At 36.4% G+C, this 16,988-nt stretch overlaps 1 protein-coding gene across 2 annotated transcripts in view; it reads right to left on the bottom strand.

Annotated features, from left to right (window-relative positions):
• The window catches only part of KLHL32 (kelch like family member 32), a 294,695-nt gene that overhangs the window by 161,374 nt on the left and 116,333 nt on the right, over window positions 1-16,988 (bottom strand). The gene's annotated exons all lie outside the window — the stretch shown is intronic.

The raw sequence follows: 16,988 nt of genomic DNA, 5'->3' as shown, positions 1-16,988 counted from the left end.
TCTCTCTCTCTCTCTCTCTCTCTCTCTCTCTCTCTCTCTCTCTCTCTCTCCTCTCTCATTTTTAAGTTTGATTTTCTTTTTATAAATAATTCTGTTCTCATTGTTCACAGGCATGAGACTGCAGTATGTATGAGGAGACAGATGGCCCTCTCAAGAGGTTTTATATTTTACAAACTATCTACACTAGGACCCTGCAGTTTTGGATGGTAAGTTAAAGGCTTTCCCTGAAGGCTATTGAGTCAATTTAATTTTTTTTTTCTTTGCTTTTTGGTGAGGCAATCAGGGTTAAGTGACTTGCCCAGGGTCACACAGCTAGTAAGTGCAATTTAATTTTTATGAATGATTCCTTTTCTCTCTCAAGGAAAACCCTAATACCTGAACTTGGAGCTCAATTAGGGTTTCCTAAGAAGAATGAAATGCTGAGAGTGATGGTGCCTCTCAGAATTTAAGCACTGGTTCCTCTGGCAAAACTCTACCTCTTTACCTAAAGGGAGCCACAGACAAGACTAGATGGGAAAATTCCCAGTAGGCAGGGTCTGTAAGAGTTATGACTCAAATCTTTTCTAGTTGAGAAGAGAAAAGCAAAAAGAACAGAATCACTCTTTCTATCCACAACCCCACTCCCCACTTTCCCCACTCCAAAGTGATACCTACTGTTATATACGTGTGTATGTGTGTGTAACATATAATATATAGGATACACACACACACACACACACACATATACTTACAATATAAAGTTGTAAATTCTTTCTAGTATTCTTTTTAAAATTTCTTAAAACTTCAAGTTTGTTCTTATATGAATCACTAAAACACATTCTCTTTTCAGAATTTCCTCTATCTGAAACCCAGTCAATCAACAAGCATGCTTTAAGCATCAACTACATAGTAGGTTTGTGCTAGCTTAGCCAGGCAAGGGGAGGTAGCATGCGTATGCTAAAACACTGGGGAAACAAAGTAAAAGACAGTCCCTGCTCTAAAGGAACTTATAACCTAATAGGGAGAAAACATGCAAACAACTATGTACAAACAAGTTCTAGACAGGATTAACCAGAAATCATCAACAGAGAGAAGGCACTAGAATTAAGGGTGATGGAGAAAGGCTTCCTATTGAAGGTAGAAAACCAGAAGGTAGAGATGAAAAGAGAGAACATTCCAGGTACGGGGGAAAACCAGTAAAAATGCTTCGAGTTAGGCATTGTCTTGTTTGAGGAACAGCAAGAAGGCCAGTTTCAATGTATCACAGGGGTACATGGATGACTGTAGGGTGAAAGAAGACTGGAAAGCTGGAGAATGGGGGCAGGTCATGAAAGAATTTGAACACCAAACAAAAGATTTTTATGTCTGAACCTGAAGGTGAAAGGGAGCCACTTATAACAAAGTAGTTAGAAGGTAATTTAGAAAGCAAGGCATTAACAACTGAAAGGATGTGGAAAGATTTCATTTAAATTAGATATTCTAAGAAACCAAGAGAAAGGAACAGTGCATTCCTGGCAACAGTCAATACAAAGAAACAGAGGCAGGAGATGAAATGCTATGTGTGAGAGATAGTAAGAAGGTCAGTTCAGGTGGAGTCCAGTATAGGAGAAAAGGAGCAATGTGTAGGAAGGCTGGGAAGGGAGGCTGGGACCAAACTGTATAGTGCTTTCAAAAATAAAAAAAGGAATGCGTATTTTATCCTATAGGTTAGGGAGAGCCACTAGGGTGTATTAAGTAGAGAAGTGACAAGGTCACATTTGTTAGGAAAATCATTTTGTTAGCTGTATGAAGAATGGGTGAAGAATGAAACTCTTACCCGAGTACAAGTAAGAACTGGGGAAACTAGAAAGTAGCTTGGTAAAAAAAAATAGATTTAGACTTAACGTCTACATCATATGCAGCAATAAGCTCCGATGAACAAGACCTCAATGAAAACAGGTACGTCATTTTTTAAAAGTAAAAGAGAATGAAGTAATTTTTACAACCATGGCTAAAGGATAAATTCTTAACCGAATAAGGTCAAGAAGTAATCATAAAAGATAAAATGCCCAACTTCAATTATATAAAATTAAAAAACACAAACAAAATAAATGCAAGTAGAAGAAATAATGTCACAGAGAATCTCTGAAATTAAATATCTCATAAAAATTTCATATGCAAGATACATAGGAAATTGGTACCCCCAATAGATAAATGATATAAGCAAACAGTTTGCAAAAGGGATGATACAAATCTTCAACCATAAGATCAAACGCTCCAAATCACTAATAAGAAAAATGTAAATTAAAACAGGCTCCACCTAATACCTAACAAATTTTCAAAGATGATAAAAGATGGAAAGGTAACATCCAAGTGACTATGTAGGGGAAAACAAGAAAACTAATATACTACTGGTAATATACTACTGATCTAACTATGCTAGAAAAAATTTGGAATTACACAAGAGAAATCACTGAATTAAACTATTCATAATCCCTATTCTGGATCTAGAGACCCAAAAGGTACAAAACAGAAAGAAAAATCTAATATGTAAGAAAATATTAATATTCCCTATTCCCTAAAATATCAATATTCCTTATTCTCAACATATAAGCCAAAAGGATATGAAACAGAAAGTAGTCTATTCCACAAGAAAATATCCATAGCAATACTTTTTATGGAAGCAAAAAAATTCTGAACACAAAATGGGTGCCCAATGACTGGAAACAGATGATAACAGATTCTCTCCTGTCTTTTTGGTAGACAAGTAAGGTACCTTGTAGCAGGTACTGTCATACCCAAAGATTATAGATTTAGAGCTGGAAGGGACTTTAAAGAATATCTAGTCCAATCCCCTCATTTGACATATGAAGAAACTGAAGGATAGGGAAGGTAAGTGACTTACTCAAAGTCATAGAGGATAAGAGCTATCATTTGAACTTGGGTCTTAGGAAAATTCCACATTCTTCCACTATGCCATATTGCTTCTTTGGCTGAGCTTTGCTTAAACGATTTTTCTTCCTAACAAGGGAAGATTTAGTGGGAATATTAGGAAATAAGTAGTATAAGGCAAAAAGAAGCATCAACGAAACTTTTTTAAATTCTCTCTGCTCATTTATAACAATTAAAGAGATATGGGATCATTATTTTAAGAAATACATTTTCATATTTATATTTTGTTGCTAGTAACACGAACAAAACTAGCAACCTTCCTTTCAAAATGGTTTAACTTTGATGCTTCTTGAGAGATACAGTATCATCTTCTTTACCTGCAGTGAAATCAGAACCCAGTAAATCAATAGTGGATCATCTTTATTAAACAACTGACTATGCACTGGCTTTGAACACTGCATTAGGTTTAATAAAATCAGTGACTTCAAATGGTAAGTCCATACTCAAATCACAGAGGAAAAAATACACGTGCTAAAAAAATGACCTAATAAACACTACACTTGTATTTCTGTCCTTATATAGAGAGACTATTACCAATCACTTATTAGTAGAAGAGGAACTCTGAAAAGTTTTCTCCCTCCTTCCTGACACCCCTCCCCCAAGCTGATACATCAATTCACTCACGTGGTCTCCCTTATGACCAAAGGCATATGTTTACAAAGTAACTACCTATAGTTTAGAAGGCAGCCAGTAAACATTGAATAGAGGGTTGGGTTTGGTTTGGTTTTCCTGTATAAATGCTAACTTTCCAAAAAAACACAAATAGAAGTTAAGCAAGGATTCCACTGTCACTGCTGCTATTTGATATCACACTAAAAGTTCTAACTATAGTAATAAGAAAAAGAAATTCAGGGACTAAGCACTGGCAAAGAAGAAACTAAATTATCTCTTTCTGAAGATGATATGATGATGTACTTAGAGAACCCTAGAGAGTCAACTAAAATTGATTAAAACAATCAATAATTTCAGCATAGTTGTAGGACATAAAATAAATCCACATAAGTCATCTGCATTTCTATATATTACCAAAATAAGCCAGAAGGAAAAGACAGAAGGAGCAATTCTATTTAAAATTAACTACAGAATGCATAAAATACTTGGGAATCCACATGCCAAGACACAAATAAGAACTCTGTGGATACTCTTTACAGAAATAAGATGCACCTAAATAACTCGATAAATATTAATTGCTCATGGGGAGGTTAAGTGAACATAATAAAAATAACAATGCCACCAAAATTACTTTATTTATTCAATGCCATACCGATCACACTACTGAAAGATTATTTTACAAGTCTAGGAAAAATAATAACAAAATCCATCCAGAGGAATAAGAAGTCAAGAAATTAAAGGGAAATAATGAAAAAAAATGAGAAAGAAGAGGGAGAACAGTTACAGATCTCAAACTATACTACAAAGCAACAATCATCAAAACAATTTGGTACTAGGTAAGAAAAGAGAAGCTGATCAGTGGAAAAGATTATGTATATAATATACAGAAGGAAAGGAATCTACTAACCTAGTATTTAATAAACCCAAAGGCCTGACTACTGAGTAAAAAATTCAACTGAAAATCAGTTTGGAAGAAACTAGATACAGACGAACATTTCATGCCATATCCTAAAATAAGTTCCAAATAGGTATAAGACTTAGGCATAAAGGGTAACATCATAAGCAAGTTAGAGAAGGAAGAAAATACCTTTTTAATGGATATGGGAAAGATATGGCTATGGATCAGGGAAGAGTTCATGATCAAACAAGGGGTAAGAAGACCACAGAAGATAAAACAGACAATTTTGATTACATAAAATTAAGTTTTTGCACAAACAAAACTAATGCAGCTAAAATTAGGAGGGAAATAGGCAAAAAAAAAACCCATCTTTGCAGCAAGTTTCTTCAATAAAGGTCCCATTTAGAAGACAAAAAAGGAAATGATTCAAATTCATAAGAGTAAGAATATGAAAAGGAATATGAAACAGAATATGAAAAGGGAAAAAGAATATTAAAAGTAAGAGATCCAAGCTATCAAGAGTCATATTTTAATAGTCTCCAAATCACTAATATTTAGAGAAATAGAAATAAAGCATCTCTGAGATTAAACTTAACAGATTAGCAAAGTTGAAAGGAAAAAAAAAAGGAAAATAACAGATGCTGGATGTGCAGCAGAAAAAAAGGCAGACTGATACATGATTGGTAGAGCTGGGAATTGGTATAACCATTCTGGAAATCAATTTGGAATTACAAAAATGTCCCCAAAATCATTTAACTGTGCACTGCTAAACCTATAGCTCAAAGAGTTCAAAGAAGGAGGAAAAGGATGCATATGTACAAAAATATTTATAGCAGCTCTTTTCATTAGAGTAAAGAATGAGAAACTAGGAGAGTGCCCATCAGTTGGGAAATAAGTGAACAAATTATAGAATATAAATGTAATGGAATACTATTATACCATCGGAAATGATAAAAGGGATGGTTTCAGTGAGATCCGGGTAGATTTATATAAAATGACCCAGAGTGAAGTAAACAGAAGAAGGAGAACAATTTATATCGTAACAACAACACAGTAAAAAAAAATTGAAAGACCTGTCTTATAAATGCAGTGATCAACCATGAGTGCAGAAGACTAATGATGAGTCATCCTACCCAGCTCCAGACAGAGAGGTGATGGACTAAAGGCACACAATTGAGATACACATTTTTTAGACATGGTCAGTGTTGGAGTTTGTTTTGCTTGACCATGCATATTTGTTATAAGGATTTTGTTTCTTTTAAAAAAAATGGGAAAACGGGGAAACGAGAGGGAGAGAAAAAAAATCAAATTTAATTTAAAAAATTTAAATTTGAAAAGTTCACTGGCCCACATAGAGATCAAAGTCTCATTAATAGTATCGTATTGCCATATGCACTACGCAGACATTGTTGGCTCATCAAGGGCAGAAATCCCAATTTATCTGCAAAGAACCATAAAATGTTAGAATTGGAAGGTTCTTGAGTTTATATTTTATGAACACTGATTAAAGGACCCGGAGATGTATAACCTGTAGAAAAAAAGACTAGGCATTGGGCAGGAAGGAGGGAGGTGAGGACGGCAAATCATGACAGCAGTTCAAGTACCTAAAGGGCTCTCATGTGAAAAGAAGGAATAAACTCAATTTGGCCCTAACGGGCAGAGCTAAAAGTGGTGTGTGAATGTTGTAAAGAAGTAAATTAAAGACAAAGATAAACACTTTTTAACCATGAAAGCTACCTACAAGGAGAACAGATTGCCTCTAGAATTACTGGTTTCTCTCTCACTATAAGTCTTAAATAAAAGTTGGATGACCACGTGTTGGACATGTTGTAGAGAGAATCCTCAATCAGGTCTGGATTGGACTAAGTCTCTGAGGACCCTTCGCAGTCCGAGATTCTGTAATGCAGGGAAGAGACTTGCTCAGTGGCATAGTTAGCAGCAGAACTGGGACCAGAACTCCCACGTGCTAATCATTACATCTTACTATGCTTTTCTTCTTTTCTCCTGATAGCACCTGAGACAAGATGAAGCAACCTGTACATAACATATTCTTAATCTAAGTAATATAATAAAATAGATTTGTACCTGTGCTTTCTAAGCAAAGCTACATTAATCGAGAGGTTCTAAATTAATAAAAGACAAAAAATAATTATGAAAGGTTAGACAATCATTAAAATGAACCAAACCTATTACCCAGTGTTAACATTCTAGAGCTTTTTATATTGGTTGCCAATTCAAAAAATTAAGTCTTTTGTATGAATGAGGCAATTGCTGGCAAAACTATGGGGGATTGTAACTTTAAATTCACTTAGGAAATTAACTACTATTCTTTTTCCTTTTTTTTTTTTTTTTCTGTGAGCCTCTTCCAAACAATATTTAGAAAGGTAATGAAAGCATCATCACTAGAGGTTAAATCCTATTATAACAAATCTAAAACAATGAACTCAATGCAATAAAAGCCATTCAAAGTCCTTGGTCTTCATCATTCATTTCACAAATACTTAATGCAACAAAATGCCAATCCACAAAAAAAAGGATGTCCAATGGAAAAATCTATCTGCAGGTAAATTTTTAAGTCAAATTTCTCAAATTCCTCTTTCCCAGAGCAATTAAAGGCAACCCAGTTGAACTCTCAACTCCCCACCAAAATTACTTTAAAATAACACCTCAAATCAAATTTTGAAGTGACAGAGTCAACAAAAGATCAGGATGAGATATTGTTCCAGCCAAAGAAAACTGAGATCGGCAGGAGAAATTTTGACGCCAGGGGAGGGGGGGAGGTGCGGGGGAAGCCTGTCCAGAGCCAACACACATGGCAGCAATAGTGGCCACAGCAGCAGTAACTTTGGGAACCTTTGGCCCACAGACTATAAGGAGGTTGAATTACTGGTCAGAAAGAGATTACAGGAGACCCTCTGCTGACACTGGGTTCAACTGGCAACTCTACTGCCCATATGTACTTCTGTCTCGAAGTTCTAGGGCAAAGAGGAGCCGTCCCTAGGGATATGTCACAAGGGAGCAGGGGCCCTGGTTGCAGTTCCAAAGCAAAGAGGAGTACTAATACTTGTGGCTGCAAGGGACCAGGAGCCCTTCCTGGGCAAAGACCAGGAGAGCAATGACCACACTTCTCCTTGCATTAAACCATCTTGGAAGCACCAAAAACTTACAGACCCCCATAACCAGCTCTGAAAACAGCAGCAGGAACAAAGCCTGAAGCTTAGGACAATGGCTTCCTACCCCCAGGTTAGCAGAACCTAATTTTAACATAAAGTTCAAAGTCAAGAAATAGGCTGGAAGAATGAGCAAACAAACAACTAAAAAAGAATTTGACCATAAAAAGCTACTACAGTGGCAGTGAAAACCAAGACAAACTTAGAAGAAGACAACAATGTGAAAACAGCTACAGACAACCTCCCCCCAAGAAAAATGCTAATTGGACCCAAGCCCAACAAGAATTCCTAAAAGAGTTAAAGAGAGAAGAGTGGCAGAGGAAAAAATGGGGAAAAAATGAGTGATGTCAGAAAATTATGAAAAGAGAAGTAACAGGTTGGTAAAAGGGGCATAAAAATATTGAAGAAAATAACATCTTAAAAAAATTGGCCTAATAATAAAAGAACTGCAAACATTCACTGAAGAGAAGAACTACTTAAAAAACAGAATTGGCCAAATGAAAAATGAGGTACAAAAGTTCACTGAAGAAAATAATTCCTTAAAAATTAGAATTGAGCAACTGGAAGCTAATGACTCCATAAGGCATCAGGAAAAAATAAAACAAAGTTAAAAGAATGAAAAAAAATGGAAGAAAATGTGAACTATCTCATTAGAAAAACAACAGACCTAGAAAACAGATCAAGGAGAGATAATTTAAGTTACTGAACTTTCTGAAAGCCATGATATTTCAAGAAATGATCAAGGAAAACTGCCCCAATATCTTAGATCCAGAGGGTAAAATGGAAATTGAAAGAATCCACTGATTATCTCCTGAAAGAGATCCCAAAATGAAAACTTTCAGGAATATAACCAAATTCCAAAGTGCCCAGGTCAAAGAGAAAATACTTCAAGCATCCAGAAAGAAACAATTCAAATATCATAGAGTCACAGTCAAGATCACACAAGATTTAGGGGCTTCCACATAAAGGAGCAGAAAGGTTTGGAATATGGTATTCTGAAAGGCAAGGGAGCTAGGATTACAACATTCACCTACCCAGCAAAACTGGGTATAACCTTTCTGGGGTAAAAATGAATATTTAATGAAATAGAGGATTTTCAAACATTCTGGATGAAAAGACCAGAGCTGAATAGAAAATTTATATTCAAACAAAAGACTCAAGACAAGCATAAAAAGGTAGACATAAAAGAGCGTAATAGTCTCAATAAAGTTAAACTTTTTACATTTCTATACAGGAAGATGATATATGTAACTCCTAAGAACTTTATCATTGTTAAGGAAGTTAAACAGAGTTTACATAGACAGAGGGCATGGATGTAAATCAATTATGTTGCAAGGATCTCAAAAAAAAATATGAAGTGTGAGAAAGAGATGCACTGGGAGAAGGGGGAAGGGACAGATAACATGGGTGAATTTTCTCCCATAAAAGAGGTATGCAAAGAAGAGCTTTTACAGTGCAGGTAGAAATATGGGGGCAGGCAATGCTTGAAACCTCACTCTCATGAGAACTGGTTTAAAGAGGGAAGAATATAAATACATACTCAGCTGTGTATAGAAATGTAATATGCCCAATAGGGAAATAGTAAAGAAAGGGATAAAATTAAGTGGGGGGGGGAGATGATAAAAGGGAGGCCAGATTACGGGAGGCAGTAGTTAGAAGCAAAATAGACTTTTGAAGAGGGATAGAATAAGGGGGAAGGGAGAGAGAAAGAGAGAGAGAGAAACAGAAGAAAGTAGGATTGAGGGGAAAACTGTAAGTAGTCATTAACTGTGAATGTGAATGGGATGAGCTTACCCATAAAATGGAAGTGGACAGCAGAATAGATTAGAAACTAAAATCTAATAATATATTGTTTATAAGAAACACACTTGAAAATAGAAAGACACACAACAGAGTTAAAATAAAGGGCTGGAGCACAATCTAATATGCTTCAACTAAACTAAAAAAAGGCAAAAAAAAATCATGAACTCAGAGCAAAAGCAAAAATAGACCTACTTGAAAGGAATAATCAGGAAAACTATATTTTGCTAAAAGATACCACAGACAATGAATATTGAGAATATTTACAGCAAGTTTCTCTGATAAAGGCCTCATTTCTCAATATATACTGAATATAGAACTGAGTCAAATTTGTAAAAATAACCATTCCCTACTTGGTAACTGGTCAAACGATGTAAACAATCAATTTTCAGAAGAAGAAATCAAAGATATCTATAGTCACATGAAAAAATGTTCTAAATCGTTATTGATTAGAGAAAGGAAAATTAAAACAACTCTGAGGGACCACCTCACACCTATCAATGAGACAAATACTGAAGGGGGAAAAGGAAAAACAGAGAGAACTGTTGGTGGAGTAGTGAACTGGATCCAACCATTCTGGAACTAGGTCCAACAATTTGGAACTAGGCCCAAAAAGCTATAAAACTGTGCATACCCTTTTACCCAGCAATGCCACTAGTAGGTCTGTATCCCAAAGAGATCAAAGAAAAAGGGAAAGGACTTACATGTAAAACATATATTTACAGCAGCTCATTTCGTAGAAGAAAAGAATTGGAAATTGAGGGAATGCTTATCAACTGGGGAATAGCTGAACAAGCTGTGTCATATGATTGTGAAGAAGAACTACTGTGCAGTGGGAAATGATGAGGGGGGGGATGGGTTCAGAAAAACATAGCAAGACTTAAATGAACTGATGCAAAGTGAAGTGAGAAGAACCAGGAGATCATTACGCTCAGTAACATCAATGTTGTGATAATGGTCAACTGAAAGATTTGGCTACTCTGATCAATACAAATGACCCAAAAGTATTCCAAATGAAATAATGAAAAAATATTATTCACCTCCAGAGAGAGAACTGATAAGCTCTGAGTGCAAACGTAAGTATAATTTTCTCACTTTATTTTAAAAAAAATATGGCTAATATGGAAATGTTTTACATGATTTCACATGTATAATTGATATATTGCTTGCTTTCTCAGTGGGTGTGATAGGGTGTGGGAGGGAGAGAATTTGGAACTCAAAATTTAGAAAGAAAAGAATTAAGTAAATAATTTTTTAAAAAAATTTTTAAATGCAAATTTAAAAAATTCTCTCTCCTGGAGGAATGGGAAGTATGAACAAGAGGCTTTTAAGTGATATCTCTACACCTGTGCTCTGCATTACAAGCGTAGCCACTAGAATCACTTAACCTGGGTCATATGTCTCATCACATCAGTTCATCTCTGACCACCTAAGCCCAAACTTCTTTCCTTGAACATCATTTTCTTATATGTGTTGTTTACTCCTATTAGAAGTTAAACTCTTTGAGGTCAGGAGCTGTTTCTCTTTTTTGTATTTGTATCTCCAGTACTTGGCCCAGGAGTACTGAGTAGTAAGCATACTGACACAGAGTAGGATAATAATAAACAATTATTATTTATTCATTTATTAACCTGTCTCAACTTTTTCATCTGTAAAATGGGAATAATAATAATAATTGCACTATCTATGTACCTAATTAGGTTACTAGGAACAGAAGACACTTTGTAAGTATAATAATCTATATCAGTATGAGTATTCAAAATTATTTTTATTAGAGCCATTACCCTCTTTAGCTTGTCCCCACCCATAGTAAGCCTGCCTTGAGAGCACACAAACTCTGTAATGTGTGAACCAAAGCAGATAGAGAGACACCAAGTGGGACATCCTCACAGTAAAGTATACCCAAACCACCAGCCAATGCTGAAGAATCCTGCAAAATATCAAAAGGAACACATGGGCGTTAACCACAAAGCACGAGGAGGTGTGTGTGGAGGGAGTCCCACCATTGATGAAATCATAGATCCATAAACATATCAAGTATCAAGGTTCATTCAAATCTATTGACTGGAGATACAAATTTGTCAAATTTCTTCACACAAAAGAGACCCCACTCTAAGAACTTCAAACTCCAAATCATGCAAATTTGATTTCAAGCCATCTGCACACTTTAAATCTGTTATGCCAGTATTCAAAAATTCATTGTCTTAATATTAGACTGAACAAGAACTCACCTCAATGTCATCCACATGCAAATCTACCATGAACTCCTTAATATTCATGTCATGGCTTTCAGTATGTTTTATATCACTAGTTCATCTCATTACAAATAAATAGTCCAGGCCCCACAGGAAATGTACTAGTCACCTGTTTTATTTGGCATGTGCAGGAAGTGATAGAATGAAAAATTCTAGGTGAATCTCATTTTAAGGTTTAATGACTTCTGTTTATGTAAAAACCTGTTGTTGGAAGAAATATCTCAGTTGTAGCTTACATTCTAATGAAATGTAGTTAAAAAACTGAAGTATCAAAGGCCAAATTTTTTGAAAGAGTTACTTTCAGGTTATATCACCCTGAGTTTGATTAGAGAGTCTTTTTGCTTGGTAATACTGGGAAGAAATGACAGTTATTTTCCATTTCCCCTTTATTATTATAGATGGCTAAGCTTGAAATAATACTTATTCACCCCAAACCACTTTTATCTTATGCTTGATCATGCGCCCAAGCCATAATTACATTTGGCATATTACAGAGAATGGTGACCAGCTGTTCTCCATTTCCCCTTACAAACAGAAGAAGAATGAATTGGGCTTAAACTGCACAAGAAATTATCTGGGTTAATTAAACAGAAAAACTTCCTGAGAGCAAAGGTTACTAAGAAATAGAGTAGGTTACCAAGGGAGATGACTACATCTGCTTTCCTAAAAGTCTTTGAGAAACAAACCAAGCAAAATAGTCTAAGTCATTGGTCCCCAATCAATAAGAAGACTGAGCTATATTGGTTGATTTAAAACTTTATATGATAGATCTCCAAGATATTGCTGATGTTATGGCCTTTCTCTGACACTGACCTCCACTCCAACCCCATGTTCTCCATCCTTACTCCTACCTCAGGAACTTGTGTCAGCACATATTTCCATGCCCTCTCTGACTCATTCCCATTCTAGGAGAGTCATCTCAAAGCTCTGAGGATAATGGAAACTACCTCCTCAGTAAAAAACTGGAGACACCTGTTAAAGTGACACTTCCTTGAAATCAGGGGCAGGAATTAATCACTGTCTCTGATGGCAATATGTTTTCTACATTGTGCAACACAAGGAAAAAAAAATCTCATAACTTTAATGAGGAGTACATTTTTGAAGGATCACATTCTCCTTTTCTAAAAGAAAGAAAGAAAAATAAATTAAAGGTCATTTACTTCACTTCCTGGGATTCATACATTTGGAAGCTTGCTCCAACAGGAAGGACCTTGACCTCAGAAGATACCAAGCAGAGAAAGTAATTACTGGAGTTTGTGTCACAATCTGACACCAAAGGGCTGCCTGAGTTCATCAAGTTCAAGTTGAGCACTCATTCCAGTACCATAATGCTACTTCTTAGTGAAATGTTATGGGCCTCTTGTGGAACCATTATGGAAAGAAAAAGGAAAGAAGGAAGGAAGGAAGGAAGGAGGGAAGGAAGGAGGGAAGGAGGGAAGGTAGGAGGGAAGGAAGGAGGGAAGGAAGGAGGGAGGGAGGGAGGGAAGTTCATTTGTAGTTGTAAGGTATTTGTAACCATATAAATTATTTCTTTCCTATTTGAGGGCATTTCTGGACAAGTTTTAGGTGAGTGCTCAAGAAAAAGACTAAAGTTTGTTTTAATTATTTGAAAGTCCGTAAGAAGTAGCTGGTTATGGAAGCACACAGTGAGGACTGACTGGCAACAGGTTATTATATCAGAGGGATTCACACTGGAACCAATATCTAATGTTATCTACCATGGTACTCAACATTGCTCAGATGGCTTAACATTATTATGGATCCTGGAGCTTTATATATTAAAACAAGGATAGTGTAAATTAGAAAAAAAGTGACCAAAGGCACTGTAAGTTTCTTGAAGGCATGAGCCATATATTTTAATCTTGCTTTCTCCTGAGCATAACATAGTGTCCTCTTCTGTACTCATTCATTTTTACACAAAATCCTATCTTTTTCATGACAGCATATAGTACTATTAGATAAATAATAGTATAACAAAGAAGAAAATATTGAGCCTAAAGCATGCAGTCATGCTATTAAGAGTTGCACACTATGAACTCATCTTTACACTTGAGAATTTAGTTTAAGTTTTAAGCTTAGAGTCTTGTTCCCCACCCCTGAAAGACTTCAAAATGTGCTACATACTATTACAAACAAGAATCAATAGTTTTGGGGGAAAAGTGAATCAACATACAAAATAAGAGCTAATCAACTACACATAAGGTTAAAAGATATTTCAGTCTAAGGCCAGTGACATTTAGGGATTGTTGTATTTGGTCACAGTGTTAGATATAAGTTGTTGACTACTGACTTCAGTAAAGGATTGGTTGAGAGAACTTATGTGAAAAGACTAAATGGAATTTATGTTTTAGTCTGGGAATCAAAAAATGCTCTTTGAAATTCAAAATTGTTATTCAAGCTGCTCTTCATTTCCACAAAGATTAGAAATCTCACCAAGAGAGACTTAGACTACACAAAAGGAAGAATGTATTGATAGTTGGAAATTTTAGACAATGGGATAGGAACAGAAACTAACGATGAATTAATAAGAAACACAATCTATTGCGGGCTAAACTGTTCAGGAAGACAGATGACATCACAGTATAGAATGAATAAAAAAATGTGACGTATGGAGCTGCAGTGTTCTACAGGAGCATGTTTACAAACCAATACTGTTGAAGTACAGCTCCTAGCATATAGTTTTACCTACAGGACTGCCTTGACTTTGGTGAAATTTACAGTTGTTATGACTTGCCCTTGGCTGATGGTGACCTGCTGCCACCACAAATCTTTCTGATTGAAAACCCTTTTTGTGGGAATTAGATCCATTACAACAGCATGTTGCAGCCAGGGATATGGACTTATGGTGAGTTATCCCTCCTAAAGTTCACACAGAAATGACATAGATTGGATCCTAAGAACACAGTACACGGGTCCAAGTTCTTTGAGTCATGGTAACTGACATAATATCATAAGAAGGGCAGTACCTAATGTAAGCTGACCTACCATGAAACAGACTGACAAGAGGAAGAGGGGAGCTAAGTACTGTTGTCTCCCTTCCCACAATAAAGGAGAAAAAAGAGGGGGAAAAAAACAGGGTCATTGAAGCTTTTTTTCCTTAAATATGCAAAAAAGAACATGAGGAATTTCAGAAGGAAACAGTTAAGAATAATTTGGAAAGTAACATGTTAAATGCAAGCTGTCATAATATAGATTCATAGATTCTCATATAATTCTCCTGTTTTATTTTGTATATGGAAATGTTCATGAGGAGGTGTTTGTTAAATTTAGAATAATTTTTTTTAAAGAAACTGACAGTGAAACTATTCCATCATGGAAAGCAAGTGAAATGGGGAGATAATAGGTATTTTATCTTTATCATATGGGAATGTTTAAATATATTTTCTATTCAGAAACCATATGTAGCTGTGGAGTTAAGTTGGTCATAGATAAAATATACAATGAACCTCTACTTTTCTAGACTTCAAACCATCATCATCATCATCATAAGTTCACAGATTTAGAACAGAAGGGAACCTCAGAAGTCCAACTCCCTTGTTTTATAAGGGAAGAAAATGAGGTCCCGAGAGGTGCACAGAATCATAGATTTAGAGCTGGAAGGGACCTTAGAGACCACCTAGTCCAACCCCCTCATTTTACAGGTGAAGAAACTGAGGTGAAAGGATGTTATACATTAAGTGATGTGCCCAGGGTTATATAGCTATTAACTATAGCTACATAGTTATATATATAGCTGTGTGTGTGTGTGTGTGTGTGTGTGTGTGTGTGTGCGTGTAGGATTTGAACCCAGGTTTTCCTTACTCCAAGTCCAACACTCTCTCTACTATACCATGCTGCCTCTTTCACCGTCAAGACAGCCCAAGTTTTCCACTGCTACCCCTGTAATGTCAGAGAGAGGAAGGCCTCCCTAAGGAAAAATACGAACAAGAGTCACCCAGGCTGAGCAGGCTAGGATCTGCATCGTTGGAGGGAACTTCCAAATTCATAAAATCACAGATCCATTTGAGGGTGAATAGACTTATTTTGTAACAGTGTATTTCTGTCACTTGGGCAAATCATCTATTTCTCAGTGCCTCAGGTAACTCTATAAAAATTATAAGTTGCCAACAGCTGATCTCAATTAATGGAAAGGAATTTCCCCACAAGGGACATCCCTGCACCATGGAAATCACAGGTCCAATCCTTTGTACCTCCAAAAAAAAGGAGAGAGAAAGAGAGAGGGAGATACATTTTACATAGAAAAGGCAGTGTGGACATTTGCTTTGCTGGAGAGTTACTGCAGCGAGTACTAGAAAATAGTGGATGAGGATAGAAAGGCTACTGAGGTAATATAGCCATGGTCATTAGAAGGACTCCTCTTCCTCCATGTCCTTGGGAAGTGGCAGTAGAATAATAGTCCATCTATGTCCAAAACTGCCTAGAGAACCCTTGGTCTAAGGTTATCTACCCCCTTTTTGCCATATAGGCTAACCACAGCCTCATTATTCTATATGCCCTTCTTTGGGCCCACTCCAGTTTTGTCATCTCTTCCTTGAGACGGTGACCAAAATTGTACCTAATATTTCAGATACACCCACAGTTGGTGACTATTTCCTATTTTCCCCTGCCTTTAAAATCTTGCAAAAGCAAGAGGAAGTTTTTACCTATGGGTTCCTAGACTGTGGAAGCTTCTATCGTCTTTCATCCTGCCACCTCAGCTCCACAATAGTGAGCTCATCCAATATAAAAAAAAAACGTTTCCCTTGTTGGGGCCGAAAATATGAAAAGTACACTGTCACTCCAACATTCTCAATGGAATCTTGGGGCTCCTACTTGGGGCCCTTTACACATCTTTCCATTAAACACACCTTGTTATCTTCTCATTCCCTATGGCCATCATGATTCCACCCCCAAGTTATATCTCAGCTTTCTACCCCCTTAATCCCTGACATCCAGATGAAGGATCAGAGGGCCACAGATTTAGAGCCAGAAAGGATGTTGAAGGATATCTCTTCCCTCTCCTTTATTTTACAGAAGAAACCAAGAATCAGAGAGGTTAAATAATTTGCCAAGACAGTTAAGTGGCAGAGCATGGATTTGAATCCAGATTTGATTCCAAATCTGGCAGCATTTCTACCAGCCTCCAGGCTCTATCTTCTTCTGTCTGCCACTTTCATGGTGCCTTTTGAAATCTCCATTCCAATGAAAGTAAACTCCCCTTCACCTTGAACATCTTTCTCTTATGTACATTCCATCATGCTTCATTTACTGAAAGCTGACTTTCCTCTGAGGGCTCCATATCTGTTGCTACTCTCTAATACTGGCCAATACTCTTCCCCCTATTGACTCCTGTTCCTATATCAC

Source organism: Vombatus ursinus, unplaced genomic scaffold (genome assembly GCF_900497805.2).
Source record: "Vombatus ursinus unplaced genomic scaffold, bare-nosed wombat genome assembly UNPS02000582.1, whole genome shotgun sequence".
Taxonomy (NCBI): domain Eukaryota; kingdom Metazoa; phylum Chordata; class Mammalia; order Diprotodontia; family Vombatidae; genus Vombatus; species Vombatus ursinus.
Note: the sequence above shows the minus strand (reverse complement) of the source record. Positions and strands in the feature narration are given on the sequence as shown.